At 48.4% G+C, this 17,340-nt stretch overlaps 1 long non-coding RNA gene across 1 annotated transcript in view; it reads right to left on the bottom strand.

Moving 5' to 3' along the window:
- Positions 1–7,568: 7,568 nt before the first annotated feature.
- The window catches only part of LOC144823357 (uncharacterized), a 30,438-nt gene continuing 20,666 nt past the window's right edge, over positions 7,569–17,340 (bottom strand). Inside the window, exon 2 of the long non-coding RNA XR_013608770.1 lies at positions 7,569–14,354. This is a non-coding gene — a long non-coding RNA (uncharacterized LOC144823357). The remainder of the gene's footprint in view (positions 14,355–17,340) is intronic.

Raw genomic sequence — 17,340 nt, 5'->3', positions numbered from 1 at the left:
CCTATATACACACACACTCACTGTCCTGGAAAATTCATCATGCGAGATTCTTCGTAACCACTTCTGTTCCTACATCACAAGTGCCAGTCATGACAGCTTCTCTTCTCTCTTACCAGCCTCAGAAGACACAATCTGGTCATTTGGTCAGAGCTCCATGACAACATACCGAGGAATGAATACCAAATCCCGGGTGGCCGAGAATCGGTATAGTGGACTTAACCTTTTTTTATCCAAGATCAATCACTACCCCGATTGGCCGAGAATCCGGAGTGGTTTGGAGCAATAGCTCTGCCTATTCTGAATTTCCTGCTAACCCACAATTCCACCCTCAGTCAGTCTGGCCATCGCCTGGGTGGAGGCCACCGGGATATTGCACCGACGGTATCGTAGGGGAGGTCCTCGGAGTCGGTAACTCTGGTGATGCCACTGAGCTGAGTGGGCTGACCATTGATTATGGCACTCTCCCCCAAGTATAGTAGTTCCCACCCCTATACTAGAGAGTAATCAGCTTCCCGGGAGGCATGGTGGGGTTGGCAGCCTAACGACCCAGGACCCGCTGGAGGGTGGAGGATGCCTCGACTCTGGCGGTGACCCAGCTGTGGCGGATCCAGTTCTCAGGATTTTCAGCTGGAACATCGCAGGAATCGATAGGAAGTTGGGGCTGCCTGACTGGAATGCTCTAGTTGAGGGATTTTCTATTTGTATATTCCAGGAGACGCGGGGTAGGGAGCCCTGTCATAAGGTGGGATATTCATCCCACTTTGTTCCAGCTGTCCCACCTTTGTCAGGGAGGGGTCGCCCTTCGGGTGGTCTCCTCATTTGGGTTGCTGTCTCTTTAGATTGCAGGGTGGAGGAGCACCCCACAAATTCACCTGATATACTCAACATCACGTTAAAATATTCTCGGGGATGTCTGCTCCTAGACATCTTCAATATCTATGCTAGAGGTACTAGGGGAGGCGTACAATCGCCCACCATTGCTCTTTTGGAAGATCTCCTTAGGCAGCGGCCAAATAAATTGTGCATTTTGGTGGCGGGTGATCTAAATTGTACGTTCGAGCCCCTAGCCCTCGATGACATGCTGGGCATAGAAGAGGAGGATTCGAGAAAGGGGATTCCGGCCCTGACTCTGCCCCCTATTAAAAGGTGGTCACAAGTGGCGTTGCAGATCAACGCACTTAATATGGAATTTGATCTGAGGGCGGTCAATGGGAGGTCCAAATCTGATTTGAGTGGTGCACACACTTACAACAGGCCCAATCATACGTCTAGAATAGATTATATTCTTCTCGACGTATGTTTATGGAGCACCCTGAGTGACATGGAGATTATTCAGACCATTGAGAGTGATCATAATCTTCTCTCTCTTGTCTTATCTCCTGAGTGGCTCAAGGGCAAGGCTGAGTTACAACCACTGTCAGCATCCAACTCTCAGATGGCCAGTGTATCTAACTGTGGGAGGCGACTGAAGTGGGCCAAGCTCGTCTTATCTGTTGAGAAAGTCACAGCCATAGGGGCACTGCTGGCCTCAGCCCAGAGAAATCTAGGCTCATTGTCCCATGCGCCTAAGGAGGCCACGCAGATTTTTTGTGACCTAACTAGGGCCCTAAGTAAGCTTTTCATCTCACCTAGTAGTTCCTTTGGTGCGACTAACAGGACTAAACCCATGAATAGACAGGGATGGTTTACGACAAAATGCAGGACCATGAAAAAAGCTTTGATAGGGGCAGTTATATCCAAGTCCCAACTTGCAATTAGGACAGCAAGGAAGGATTACCCCCACACCTTAAGGGCAGTGAAAAAGGAGTGGGAGAAGAAGTTTTGGGAAGACCTTTTGGTAGCAAGCAAGGGAAAGGATGCAAGGGGCTTTTGGAGTTTGGTTAGAACAAAGAATAGGCCAGATGCATCGCTGGTTACGTGTAACATCCCCGCCCAGATCTGGTATAACCACTTCGAGGCCCTGTATTCTCAACCTGAAGGGGACCTTAGTGAGCCTTTTTCCCTGGAGGATGATGTTATTGTTAGTGGCATTGATGGCTTTACCGCGAGGGAGGTGGAGGCTGTAATTAAGTCCCTGGTCCCATTAAAAGCAGCTGGGGCGGATGGGATACCAGGTGACTTGCTACGAGCCGATCCCAAGGAATGGGGACAACTGGTCGCTACACTACTAAATGCAATTGTGAGGGGCGCATTAGTACCTGATTCCTGGAAGGGGGCGGAGGTTGTCCCGATATTTAAAAAGGGGTGTCGGGACAACCCCGCTAATTACAGGCCCATTAGTCTCATCGACTCTTCCCAAAAGGTGGTTGGGAAGGTGATTTTGGGGAGGGTCCTTCAATGGGCTGATGACTACAAGATACTGTCTGACTTTCAGGCGGGATTCCGTTCAGGTACTGGGACGATCGAACAGGCCTTCAGGCTGATGCTCCTGTATTGGAAGGTGGTGGTGCTGGGCAAGGGCATTTTTATCTGGCCTTCATAGACCTGAAGACTGCCTTTGACCTAGTACCCAGGGAGGAGCTATGGACGGTTCTGCAGGGGCTGGGGTTGCCCCCCTACATCCTGTCGCTTTTGATTAAACTTCATACAGACAATTATGCACAGGTGAGGTGGGGCACGAATGGGGAGAAAACCAATAGGATCCCGGTGTGTAGGGGTGTCCGCCAGGGATGTGTGTTAGCTCCCACACTATTCTCATTGTATGTGAATGGCGTGGTAGAGCACCTGCTTAAAGAACCAGCAGATGCTCCGTCCCTGGCGGGCACTCGGATCCCCACCCTGCTCTTTGCCGACGATACCCTTCTCATCGCAAAGACACCCCGGGGTCTCCAAAAGCTCCTCAACTGCTTCCAGGAGTTCTGCTCTCTCAGGGGCATGACGATCAATGTAGACAAGACTAAATTCCTGACCTTGAACCCTCCTAAAAAGTTAGGGCCCCCTCCGGTTCTAAATACTGTTCCCCTGGAGAGGGTCTGTGCGTTTTATTATTTGGGGATCCGCCTTAGCAATTCCATGGGCTGGACCCCACATATTCAAAAGATGCTGCTCAGCCACAAAAGGGTGACCTGCATCCTACTCCGGGAACATCTCTCATCCTCTAAACATTGTATTTCCCCGGTTATAGACATCTACAAAGCTAGAGGGGTTACTGCCGCCCTGTATGGGGCGGAGTTGTGGGGCTCCTCAAACCTTGAGGTACTAGCTAAAGCGGAAAGTAAGTTTCTGAAGGATCTTATGGCCCTTCCATTGAGCATACCCACAGTCCCAGTGCTTCTCCACTTGGGCTGCAGACCAATTGCGGACCAGGCGCGACTCCGGCCTTTGCTCTTGTGGGCTCGCTTGTGGAGGGTTCCCAAGCTAGCCTCATATGCAGCAGGCCTGTCTGAGGTGATCGCAATGGAGGGATGGCACCGAATAAAATGGTTAAGGGATGTTAAGAGTCTATTGGAGGAGCTGGGTCTGGATGACTGTTGGGCTACTCGTTCTGCTCCTCCCAAAGCCACCTTGAAGAAATTATACTGGGAGTGGGTATCTTCCAAACTCATTGGCAATCCTCGACACTGCAATTCGACCGCAGCATTCCTAAGAATCAAAGATGTGGTTGCATATGAGCCTTATCTGGACCTTATCTCTATCCCACTGGATAGGGCTCTCTACTTTAAGCTTAGAGTGGGTACCTTACCTCTAGGTAACCTGGTGTCCAGGTGGAAATCTTCTTCCCAGTCCTCGCCCTTCTGTGCTTTGTGTTCGACACGGGTGGAGACGGTGGCACACATTCTTTTTGAATGCCCGGACTATTGTGCTCCAAGGAGGTGCTGGCTCATACCATTGTGTAGACTTTTAGGTACACACCAGCATTTGGTGGCCCTCCGTATCCTACTGACTGACACACCCGCCCCCATTGTCTGTCGTGTTACAATTGTTTTTAAATGGGCATGGGTGATCCGCTCAAAAAGGCTTTCCATTTCAATTTAATTCCTTTTTAAATATTTATTGTAATAGTTCCCGATTGTTTTATTCTTTTTAAATTACACTGTATTTTATTCTCGGCCTTGTGAATGTATTTCTTAATGTATGTATTGCTTTTAAGATATTTACGTATCGAAATAAAGCATATATCACTCATATATATATATATATATATATATATATCATCAGGAAACAAAGGGGTCCCAGGGTCCCATCATCGCTAACTCACTGCCCCTGATGTTTACTTGATAAATTGCACACTTTTATTTTATTGTCCTGCCATATCAGGGAGCAATGCTCCAAAATGTCACAGAGAGGTGTATCTGTCACTTTAAAAGGAAAAGAAATTGATGTTACAATAAGGGTAGATTGATTTTTCCTCACACGAGTCCATGAGGTTCTTAGTCAGTGTTCTTTGTTGTAATGTCAACTTTGAATTTCTTTATTGTGTTCTGTTGCAGCACTCACCATGCTAGTTCTACATCATAGTCAGTATTTAGTAGGGTATATGATATTATTGGTGTGTGAGTGAAGATTCTGATTACTGGCTTACCCATTTTTTCGCTGAGTTCCCTGCTTTATCCGGGTTTACGTTCTGGTGTCGATTTTACCTTTAATATTTTCTCTGGAGTGCTGATTGGTGATAAAAATGGATGTGCTGTGTTGGGACAGATAAGTCCTACAAATGGTGATGGACCTGCCCCTCTTGCCTGAGTGCCCCAACTGTAATGATGTCTGAATCGGTGATGCTGATTTTTATTGTCATGGGTGAACATGGATCATGCGAGTGTGCCATGACATAGACCTGTCTCACAGATTGTGTTCTTTTTGGACTGGGAGGTGCAAAAAAAACTCTATCCTCTTGCCTGAGTGCCCAAACTGTAATGATGTCTGAATCGGTGATGCTGATTTTTATTGTCATGGGTGAACATGGATCATGCGAGTGTGCCATGACATAGGCCTGTCTCACAGATTGTGTTCTTTTTGGACTGGGAGGTGCAAAAAAAACTCTATCCTTATAGTAGTGAAAGGCTACTGCAGTTGCCAAGTGGTACGCTGCACAAGCCTAGTGGTGGCTGAATACATTGTAGTGATCAGTAGGAGTGAACATGCCCTTATACCTGTGTCACTGCAGTCAGGCCTAGAAGCTGATTTATTTAATGGCCTGCTGCTGTGTGTTTACCCCACCCTACATCGTTTTCGGGTGGGGTGCCCTGCCATCCATGTGTGTTTGTGTGGCTGTGAATGGTAAAATACATCGAAGATTCTGTGTTCCATTTTAGGAGACTCATGGCTAACTGAAGGAACATGACATGCCTGTGACACACTGGAGTAAGGGAGAGCCAGGATCTTCAGTATACTTCAATGGGTGCTGAGAGAGGTCACTGGGAAGGGGCCTGGGCCTAAGTCAGGAAGCACATGGAGATGATAGGTGAATCCTAAAGAGTAGGGCTGAGGCCTTGGGGTAAATTCTTGATACAACATATCACTATAGCTGACATCCAGGTATGAACTTCTAGTCACTCCCATGGCCTATGTTGTGGGGGCCTTGAGATTTGGAGTCACTTCTGCTATGACAGACCACCTTCTGGACAAAGAACAGGACAGAGAAGTGGGTACTTAAAAGGGAAGCATAACCCCATCATAAACCTCAAATACATAGGCTCTAAATGATATGTGGGGTCTGTAAACAGGGGAGCTAGATAATCTCAAAAGGGTAAACTGTCGAGCAGCCAGTCAGACTGTGTGAAGAGTAGAAGCTCTACAAGACTTCTGCCTGATTCCAGACTGGGGATAAAGATCGGCCAGTCGCCCAGCTGAGTAAGGGGACTTCACCCATGGAATCCAAGACCACGTGCCACTGAGGCGTGAACATTGCTGCATCAATCAGGTAATATCTAATGTGCGGAGTGAAGTCGGTGACTCTGTATGCCAAGTTGGGCCACCATGAAGATTGTTGCTGTGCCGATCGGGCCATAGCTCATGTACAGAGTGAGAACAGGGACCTCCTAAGTCAGGGGACCACCAGGAAAAGGCGACAAGTGTACTTTGGTCAAACAGGAGGCAACCACCATCTTGATCCTTGCCGGCTGAGGACCAGCACCGGGAGTGTTGAATTCCTTACTCCAGGAAACTTACCAGCATCAGAGGAACATCGTGGACCCCCCAGCCGCTACCTCCATAGGACTGTGTGTGAGGCACTTGATGACACCTGATCACAGCCCCTCCAGAGCCATGTGTGAAGAACTCAGAGGAGACAGCTGCTGCAGCTTCAGAGCCCACGAAGGGGGCACACTTTGAACTATGGTCAAGCAGGTCATGATGGTGCAGGTAAGACTGATTTATGGGCCAGACTGCCCTGGGTGAACTTGCCTGTCATTTAGCACATTGACGCTGGAAAATCTTTTAGTTGAATAAGAGGAGGAGTGGGACTCCTGACACTCCAAATACTAGTGAGGCTCAACCTGAATGTTGTCTACACTGAATTGTAAATAACCACCATCGCTAGCGAGAGGGGAGTGAGACTCATGAACCTGCCTGTTAAAACACTAGAGCCGTAAGCCTCAAGGGACTGTGTGTATTGTTTGCGAGTGCCATCGTTTACTTTGTTTTGGTATATAAATGCTCCTTTTAAAATAAAAGCAAGTATTTGAGTGGGCAATCATGTATTGCTGCTCTTGGAAGTATTTTGAGTTGTGAGCATGTGTTCAATCTCTTGTGTCTACCTTTCTCCTGAGAAGACTTGGACTGCTCGATCCCCACTGCCACTGACAGTCAAGAGCTGAAGGGGCACTATACCCAGTTGCACAGGACCCACAGTAGGTTTGGCCCTGGGAAATCAGGAGCAAAAGGCCTCATCCCCCATGGTTGGGCCCAGTAGCTCCTGCTTTTCCCGTGACCCTCTGAACAGGGTTCTGACATGCTGTTTACTCAAAAGATACATTTAAAACTGTTGTCTCATGACTTTGAAACTGGGTGGTTACTGGTGATGTCTTTAAGGTCAACCCTCATGAAAAGTAATGCAAGGGTCTCAAAAGTATAGATTGGAGAATCTTTTCAGATATAAAAAGTTGGCCTCCATGCGGTTGAGCACAGAGGACCAGCTGAAGACCTGCAATGATGCTGGAGCCTGCACAGACTCAGGGTGGCTGCTTCCTCGGTTGCTTAATACAGACTAGACCTTGGTGTTGGAGCACTGACTACCAGCGTGTCCCCTCCCTGAAGAAGGAAGGAGAGTTAGATGTGTACTGCGGGTCCATACCGCAGGTGAACAGACAAAACTCCACAGTGGAGAGATAATGACAATTGAGGCTAATAAGAGTAACTAAGAGCTCAAATTCAACAGAGGAGTAACATTGAATCTGTGCCTGACATCTGCCCAAAACAGAGCTCAAACGGCGTTCATAGGAGAGAGTGAAGGCAGGAGGGAATCTGTGCCTGACTTCTGCCCAAAACAGAGCTCAAACGACGTTCATAGGAGAGAGTGAAGGCCGGAGGGAAGGGGTAACCCTAGCCCTAAGTATTGCTAAACAACGCCAGTGAAGTATCTGTATGTATTACCTGTAGTGTTGAGTTTTCTGCATGTATTAAAATACTTATTTTTAGGATTGTAATGATTTTTATTGATTTTAAAAAACAAACTATACAACATCCATTGGCTGGCGAAGTAGCGAGAGACTGAAGAATGAAAAGAAAAAAGAAAAGAGAGAGGGTGGGAAGTAAGAGGCAAAGCAATTAAACAAAATAACCATTACATGCACATGTCAATTTGCAAAAGACATCACTCTGTGCTTGCACAGATATCCGAAGTGGTGAAGGTGGCTGTGATCTGTAGTACACGCAGATACATGGGGCACGGGAGCGCTTGGTATACCTCTGAGAGATGTTTTATACAAGATTGCCATTGTTTTTCAGATTTGGGCAAGGTGCAGTTAACCACTGCAGTTAATTTTTCCATCCCCAACAAATCCCAGAGCTTGTGGAGCCAGTCTGTGTGGGTTTGGACATCGGCGTAACCCCATTTGGACAATAAGACTTGTTTTGCCACACATAACGTCACGGTAATGGCCTTTCCCTTATTGGAGTGTAGAGGATAGGTAAGGTTAGCGCGTTGGGTAGCCCCAGAAGAAATGTAGTTAGGGAAGTGCGGTATTTCGGTGTCAAACATCTGATCAATGTCCGTAAGCACCTCCTCCCAAAACCTATGCAACTTGGGGCAGTGCCATAACAGGTGAGTTAGTATGCCTGACTGCGCACAGTGTCTCCAGCATGTATCCCCCCATCCCAATTGCTACTAGGCCAAACTTGCAGGGGTAATACCAATAGTGCTTCAGCTTCAACAGTGTCTCCAAGCCTGAGGCACTAGAGGCAGATGTCCGGGCGCAATGTAAGATGTCTGTCCATTGTTTATCTGTAAAGCACTGCTCGCATTCGAGCTCCCAACTTCTCCTGGCCGGGGTTTGCAATGGGGCACTCTGTGTATTTAGGAAGGAGTATATATCGGATAGAATGCAAGAGTTGTCCTTTCTAGAAAGAAGCCAGCGGTCGAATGGTGACAGGCGCCTGCTGGCATACGGCCTAATGTCTGAGCTAGTCACCCAATGCTTAATTGTCAGATAAGGCCAGTATTCGGAGTCTGGGAGCCCGAAGTCCCGTTGCACTGCCCCAAAGTCTAGCAGGCCTGTTACATCAAATAGATCCCCAATACGCTTAAAATTGGCCTACTACTAGCACTTGAATGCTCTCTCTTGCGTGGCTTGTGGAAAATCTGGGTTTCCTATGATTGGTGTGAGCAAGCAGATCGGTGTGGAGAGCTGTTTGGCGGAAAACACCCCATCCCACACCCCCATTGTGGCTCTAACTACTGGCGAAATGTAAACCCGGGGGCGGCGATGCTTGCATTGGAGCCAAAGGATCTTCCATATGTGGACACCTGCCACTGCTGGTCTAAGAAACAACAGTGCTTCTCAATCATTGGGCGTTGGCACTCAACCATGTAGCGCAGTTGCACCGCCTGGTAGTATTTAGTCAGGTTGGGAGTCCCCAAACCCCCTTTGGCCATCGGCAGATAAGCCCGCTCCGTGGCCATTCGATCCCACTTACCAGCCCAGATGAAGGCTATGAGTGCAGACTGCAGCTTTTTTAGGCCGGTGGCGCGAGCGGCATTACCTGCATAAAATAAAGGATTTTAGGCAACAATGTCATTTTGACTGCCGCTATGCGGCCCACCCAGGAAATGGGACCCCCGTGCCACGATTGGATATGTAACTGCACTGTCTTAAGTAGATCGGAATAGTTGCGGGACTCCGTGCCCTCTTTGGTCGGAAAGATCGGAATCCCCAGGTAGGGGATGCCATGCTGTGCCCAGTGAAAGGGGAACTCAGCCTCCAGGCGTTGCTGGTCTTCCTGTGGGATAGTGATGTTGGGTGCCTGAGTCTTAGAGGTATTCACCTTGAAACCCGAGACTTCCCCAAAGGCCGCAAGCTCCTGCAGGAGGATGGCAGTGAGTGGCTTGGGTTTGTAATGGTCAACAGCACATCATTTATGGGCATATAAGGCAATTTTGTGCGATTGGCCTCCCATCCAGACTCCCTCTATCTGCGGAGGATGACAGATGCGTTCTGCCAGCAGTTCCATACAGAGCTTGAACAGTAGCGGCGAGAGGGGGCACCCTTGGCAAGTCTTTCTGGAGATATTGAAAGTCAGGGACTGCGTATTGTTCACTCTAACGCTTTGGGCCCGCATACCCTGCCCAAATCCAGCGCAGGAATCGGGGTCCAATACCCACCGATTCCAGAACCGTTTGCAGGAAAGGCCAGTGAACGCGGTCAAATGCTTTCTCTGCGTCGATGGAGAGGAATAGGGTCGGGTTTTGAGATTGCCGCGTCTTGTCAAGCAAGTGAAGAAGCCTTTTTTTAATTAACCGCATAGGTGCTGCCAGGTATGAAACCAGACTGGTCAGGCTCAATCAGTCCCGGCATGTGTACCTCCAGCCTAACCACCAGGATCCTCGTAAAACGCTTTGCGTCCGCATTCAGTAGGGAAATAGGATGGTAGGAGGCGCAGTGTTGGGGATCTTTGCCCCCACTTTCACTAAAATAGTGATATACCTGGTTAGTAGAGTGGACAACAGAGAGGCAAACTGTTTTTAAAACACCAGGGTAAACCCGTCTTGTCCGGGCACCCTATCGGGTTGAAGTCTCCCGATCGCCTCCCGCACCTCCAGCTCTGATATGTCTTTCTCCAAAAGAGGAACACTAGTGGCTTGCAACTGTGTTATGTGGGCCTGCATAACATAAGGGATGCATCCCTCTAAAGGTTTCCTTTCGGCCCCATAGAGGTCTGCATAAAATCGCCCAAATTCCCCTGCTATGTCCTCGTCCCCTGTGATCTGGTCATCGTTGCTGTCCTTAAGGCATTGCACACGCCTAGCATTTACCATTTCACTCAACCTGTGTGCCAGCAATTTCCCTGCTTTGTTGCCCCCGGCATAGTATTTCGGCCGCGTTCATAATATTCCATATTATGCAGCGTCCATGTCTAGTGCCCTAAGCTGTTTGCGCGCTATTTTAATTTGCCATCTATCTTTGTGGGAGCCTGTATGCCGATGTGATTCCTCCCACTTCTTAACCGTGTCCTCTAATTGAGTGAGCATCAGAGCACACTATTTATTGAGTTGGGTGGCAATCGCTATATATTTACCTCCGATAACAGCCTTAAGGGCATCCCAGAGTGTTGTTATGGATGTCTGTGGTGTGTCATTGATGGCAAGATAATCCCCAATGGCTTCCCCCACTTCTTTATTAATGGCATCAAGGGATAGCATTTTTAGGATTGAGGCGCCAGGCCCCACCGTGCCGATGGGCTGTTGGGAGGTGAAGGTCAATCTGGATGGGAGCATGGTTGGGATGCCACATCAATGGCTGCCTGGGTAACTCTAGGGGTCATAGCGAGGGAGACTAGGAAAAAATTAAGCCTGGCATAGGATTGGTGAGCTGCAGAGAAGAAAGAGTAGGAGTGTGATGTCGGGTGTAATTTCTGTCAAGTGTCGGTCAATCCGGCCTCAGCGAGCCAGCGTGTTCCCTGTGTAGTTAATATCCCCGTTTTCCCAGGGTGTGCGGGAGTTCTATCTAGCGCTGCGTCCATTACTAGGTTAAAGTCACCCCCAATCACTAAGTAGGAGTCCAGGGAATAAAGCACTTGATCCAATGCCTGAATTATGAATTGTTCTTGCTGATCGTTAGGTGCATAAATGGATGTTATCGTGAATGGCTGCTGGGCCTAGAGCACACGTAACGACAGCAACCATCCCGGGATGTCTGATTGGACAGAGACAACCTTTCCTCCAAAATGTCTGGCTACCAAAATTGCCACCCCCGCCCTTTCCCTGGACCGGAGGACCAGAACTGCTGATCGAACCATCTAGATCTCATTCTGGGCCAATCCTTTTCAGAGGTGGGTCTCCTGTAGCTAACACAGGTCGCACTGGAGCGCCCTCAACTGACGTAGTAGTGTTACCCTTTTATTCGGTGAATTGAGCCCTCGGACATTAGGGCTAACTATATGGATCATGCCTGTGAGAGAGTGGTCCCGCAATAGATATCCACCCACCCGTTACCGCCTGCTGATACCCAGATGCGAAGAGTGAAAAAGCCACTAGAAGCTGTGCATGGGAGCATGTAAAAAACAATTCAACATTCACAAATAAAAAAACAACTACACCAATGGGTGCATAACTTGCAGTTTTGTAAAGAGGGTCCATGTCCAAAAGAGTCCGTAGCTGCGTTCTAGGCGTGGGAGGGAAGTCTGTTACTCCTGCCGCTACCGGTTGCCGTCTTGGAAGTCTGTGGAAGTTCCACGGGGGCCCAGCCAGCCCCTTGCCATCCAAATTGAAGACGATGCGCAGAAGCTTCAGTAGCATTCCCTGTCTGGGGAGGGCTGAGCATTCCTTGATGCTCTTAATTTTCTTCGGCCCACTGGGCTGGTGTTGAGCGCGGCTTTTCATGCGTCTTCCTCGTTTCTGGGGTTGAAGGGCCAGGTGGGCCGCAGGTCGCTGGGACAGAGTACTGGGGAGCACCTGGAGGCGCCGAGGGACGTCCTGCCCTGTGCGTACAATCCAGAAAGAGTTCCTTCCCCGTACTATCTGGAGAAAAAGACACAAAACGTAGTCCTCCAGGTGCCCCTCATCCGCCTGCAATGGCACACCCTTTATGCGAATATTCGATCTACGGGATCTATTTTCCAAATCGTCAAGATGGAGGTTAAGATCTGCAATGTGGTCTCTAAGCTCTAGGAACTCGCCATGAAGTGCCTCCAGTTCTTCTTCCCTAGAGTCTCCTGCTTGCTCAACAGTGTCCACTCTCTGCTCCAGCACCCCAATATTATGACGCAATTCCTTGACCTCTACTGTGACTTCTGTGCGGAGGGCCGCAATGTCATCCCTCAGGGTGCCAAACAGTGCCTCCATTAGGCTACGCGTAATGGGGGCTTCCTCACTCATGTCATGTGATGTTGGGGCCATGGTGGGAGAGGGTGAGGTCGTTTCCGCTTTCTTGGGCGTGCCCCTGGCCAGAAGATTCTTGATAGAGGACGTGTCTTTCTTGGCCCGGGTGCCGAACATTGTAGTGGCTTGACCAACCTCACCCAAGCCTCTTGTGCTCCAGGATAGTGGTTAGCTGCAAGGCCCTGTGGGCCGAGCGCAGATGGTCTGATTCCTGAACTGTGGTGAGGCGGCCTCTCCTCCCAGCTATGGTAGCACTAGCACCGGGGGGGGGGGTGTCTCCATTGCCCCCGGAGCATGCAGGGTCCTCTGTTCCTGGCTCCTGCTAGGCCTCAGTAGGCCTCGAGTAGATCGCGGCCCTAAGCCTATTATAGGGGGACTGGGCCTTCGCCAATACACTGGGCCCCGTCACTTGAGGCAGGGAAACCAGGGCCTCCCCTTGCCGCTGTAGAAGGCCACTCACCGGCACTTGATGGCTCATGCTCTGTGCTGTGTGGGTCACTTCTCCGCTCCTCCCGTCAGATGGAGGAGCCACTCACCAAATCTGCACCGGAAGACCCCGATGGTGCTCCGGCGATCCCTCAATCACGTCGCAGACTCTGGGGGTCGGGTGCGTCTAGCGTGAGTGTTCGGTACGATCTCCGCAGGCTCTGCCAAACACCTGCTAGGCTCCCTGACAGGGCCGCCACGAGGCACGGGATCGGAATGTTCACGTGGGCCAGTACAGGGTCCTCTGAAGTTCAGAGGGTCCGCTGCAATCACTGTTATGCCATTTTGCTGAGTTGTGGAGCTCGCGCTGCCCGGCTCCAAACGCCCAGAGCAGTTACGGCAGACGCTGCCCTCAACCCCAGGCAATATTGGAGGGATCTGCAAACCTACCGCCTCTAGAGCCGTGAAATTGGGGCAGCCGAGCCCCCGGGAACCACTAATTTAGACACTCACGCGGCGGAGCTCCATATTGGTATTACTGTCCGGGCGCCATCTTGGACCAAAATACTTATTTTTAATAGAGACAAGCACTGGGTTGGACAGTCCATTATTGCACTGCTGGATGATTGTTGAGTTCCGAGCTTCAAGCACCCTCATTACCTCCCTGGAAAGCCTGCAACGGCTCTCCATCACTGCCAGTGAAAGTGCTGAAGGAGTTGTACTTGGTCCAGTTTGCAGATCCACAATAGGATGAAAATTAGCTGCAAACTTACTCAGCTGTCATGGCTAAGGCCCAGTAGCTCTTGCTTGCCTCGGGTCCCCAAAATAAGTCTGAAAATGAGACAAGCAACACTAGCGGGTAAAATTTGGAATATTTGTTGGCCTTGGTCACATACTTAGCAACATATGAGAAATTAAATAACTGTGTTAAACGTCTATTTCGAATATGACTGCACTCATTTTCCTGCTCTATGACATGTGCACTGAGATTACCGGACCAGGCACAACTGTGCTGAGACAATTGGGTATGAGATAACTATACTCGGATACATTAAATGAGAGTAAAGACAAAGATATATGCCCAGATAAAACCTGAGCTTGTTGGTGCCTGATAGGTTTTATGAGTGATACCACAATTGAGCATAAATAAAGGAGTTCATATAGCATTTAAAAAACCTGTAATGTGAATTCTTATCAGAATATGGTTTTAAAAGGCTTGCCATAAAATATATGAATTGAAATACCTGCAATAACCACCCAGTTTGGGGCCAGGTTGAGCTTGCTTTGTTTCAGAATTCCGTGCTTGGCCAGCTGGTAAGGGGCAGAGGGCTGCACAGCAGCAGCAGTTGGATCGCAAACAACACCTCTCTCGTTTACAACCACAATTAAGGTTCGATCCTCTTCTCCGCTGTCTAGAAATACATATCTGCCAGGGCTTTGGAAAGCATGTGCAAACCTGAAAAGAAAGGCAAACAGATTGGAGAACTGACAAGAGGCAAGACTACATACAAAAGACCAAACCAAAGGACAAAGAAAACAGAGGAGTAAACATGAGCAGAGATAGCAGACAACATAGTAAGTGATAAAGAGCAGAAGAGTGAACCTAAGGAGACAGTAGGCAGAAGAGTTAATCATAGTAGAGAGAAAAGGGAAACATGAGAAGAGAGAAGAGAACAACCCAGAAAAAGGGAAGATACAGAAGGCTAATACTGGGAAAAATGGGGGCAAAGGAACAGCAGAGTGCAAGAAGTGAGGATGTACTAGAAGACAAGAAAAGGTCCTGATCAGAATCTACAACTATAATTTAACAAACGTTTATCCATATCTTTATTTTCCTCGGTTCGAGCTAAGTGCATGAAGTAACTCATGCAGGAAGATACCACAGTCTCTCTGTTAAAAATGATATCAACTACATCTGCCCCTTTAGTCTGTATTATCATAAACACCTTTCTTACCCATGGATTCCTCCTCTAGTGTTCAAATTTGATTGGCATCCGCCTGACTCTGAAGAAAGTTCACTTTGACTCACTAAGGGCCAGATGTAGGTCACCAAATACCGGTCGGTAATGGCCGATTTCGAACATTACCGACCGGTATATGGTTTTTGATATGTAGGGGGCCTTAAACTTACCGATTTGGTAAATTTACCGATTCGGTAAAATACAGAATCGGTAAATTTACCGAATCGGTAAATCTTGATGTAGGTGGCACTGAAAACAGTGCCACAGGCCCTTTAGAATTCGTTATTTACCACTAAATACTATTTAGTGGTAAATAACTAACTCCTGTGTACATGATGTACACCTGTGCCATGTGGCACACATACATGGCCTAAGCGTATGTATGTGTGTCACATGGCACACAAGCCAGAATCAGGGGTGCAACAGGGTGTCAAAGTGACACCCTGTCCTCCTTGAAAATTCGGTAATTTTACCGAAAATTGACATTGATTCCTATGGGCCTCAAGGCCCATAGGAATCATTCGCAATTACCGAATCGGTAAATACCGATTCGGTAATTACCGAATCATACCGATTCGGTAACAATTACCGAATTATTACCTACATCTCACTTACCGAATCTAGAATACCAAATTGGTAAAATTCGGTATTCTAGAGTCGGTAAATGAGATTTACCTACATCTGGCCCTAGATCTTTCTCATTTCAGATCTTTCTTAAAACGTTCTGTCCTGGAGGGGCCAATGTAAAAATTGTCTTTCTTCCCAATTTTAGTGCAGCTCGTAAATCCTCTGTGAGCCTTGGGAAATGGGAATGTGTGCCTTTTGATTAAGTTAAAACTGTTCTGTGTGTTACACTGTAGTGTCCTGCCTGGCCCCGGAGTATGCAAATAAATACACCACACACAGAGCTCTATAACAGAAATCTCTATTTTTCAGTATACGATAACACACTGTACTCTCATTACATCATAAATATTAATAACCACACCGTAATAACTCCCAACAAGCTACATAATTCTTCTGTTGAGTCTACCTAGAACCTCAAGCACCCTACCACACATAGTCCCACAACACTACATCTCCCCCTTTGTTAAATAAAAAGTATAAACAACAGTCACATCACAGTTCTTCAATAAGTCATTGAGGTGTTTGCACAAGTCTGCCATATCGAGTAGAATGAGGTAGTTGAAATGCACTCTGATTGTGTATCAATGGAACATGTTCTGATGCTTGATCTAGACTATTAGGTGGGGTCGCTTCATTCATGATTGCAGGACCTGACAAACGTCGAGGAAGGTGCTTATAGTATGACAACTCCTGTGTGATGGACTTTCCAGGACGATGCACCATCACCATGTGTCCTTTGCATGTCACAACCCTTAGAGGATTGACAGCAAACGGAGCATCTGTTTCCCACTTTCATTTTTGCTTAACCAGGACCAAGTCACCATCATCAAAAACTGTTTCCTGAGCTTGTTGACACCAATTGTTAGATCTGGGGGTCTCTAGTTGGCAGGGGTAGGTACCACTGTCCAAATAGGGACCCTTGCTTCTAGTCAGGGCAAGGAGATAACCCTCGAGATAACCCCTGCTCACCCTCTAGGTAGCTTGGCACGAGCAGTCTAGGCTAACCAGAGGCAATGCGTAAAGTATTTGTACCAACACTCACAGTAACACAATGAAAACACCACAAACTGAATCCACAACAGTTTAGAAAAATAAAGGTATTTTTAATCTAAACTACACAAGACCAAAACGACAAAAATCCAACATACACAGTTCAAGAATATGGTTTCAAAAGAGTTCTTAAGGTTGCGTTAAAATTCTTTAGGTTGCGATAGAATTCTCTACGTTGCAATAGAATTCTCTACTGATGCGTGAAAAGTTCACAGTTGCGTCACGTTTACTCACAGTACCTTTTAGTTGCAACAAAGTTCCAAAAGCAGAAGCTGGTGCGGTGGAAAACAAGCGATGCGTTGCTTCTGAGACCCTGGGGAGGCGTTTGCGACAGCCCCGCTGCAGCAGCGGGCGTGTTGCGACGAATCCGGTCTGTATGCTAGGAAGGCCACTTGTATGGATTCCGGTGCGTAGGTTCTGTAGGAAGTCTGTTCTCGCAAAGGCACGATGCGACGATCTCGTAGGGGCTGCGACAATCTCCGGGGCGACGATGCACGGTCCAGCGGGGATCCTCTCTCTCGCAGCTCCTCGATGCGTTGATTCTGCGACGATGCACGCAGCGACGTGATGCGGTCCGCAAGCAAGCGGTGCGGCGATCTCACCCAGCGACGACAGGCTCTGCGACGATACTCGCAGCGATGTTCGATTCTCCCGCGCCGGTCTGGTGCGTCCCGCAAACGAAGGATGCGACGTCTCTGGCAGCGGCGTCAGGCGCTGCGACGATCTCGACCTCCGTAGCGGCGGGAGACTTCTCGCACTGTCGGGGATGCGCTCCGCAAGCGAGCGATGCGACACTTTTCAGTT

Source organism: Lissotriton helveticus, chromosome 3_1 (genome assembly GCF_964261635.1).
Source record: "Lissotriton helveticus chromosome 3_1, aLisHel1.1, whole genome shotgun sequence".
NCBI lineage: Eukaryota > Metazoa > Chordata > Amphibia > Caudata > Salamandridae > Lissotriton > Lissotriton helveticus.
This window is presented reverse-complemented; position numbering and strand designations above follow the sequence as displayed.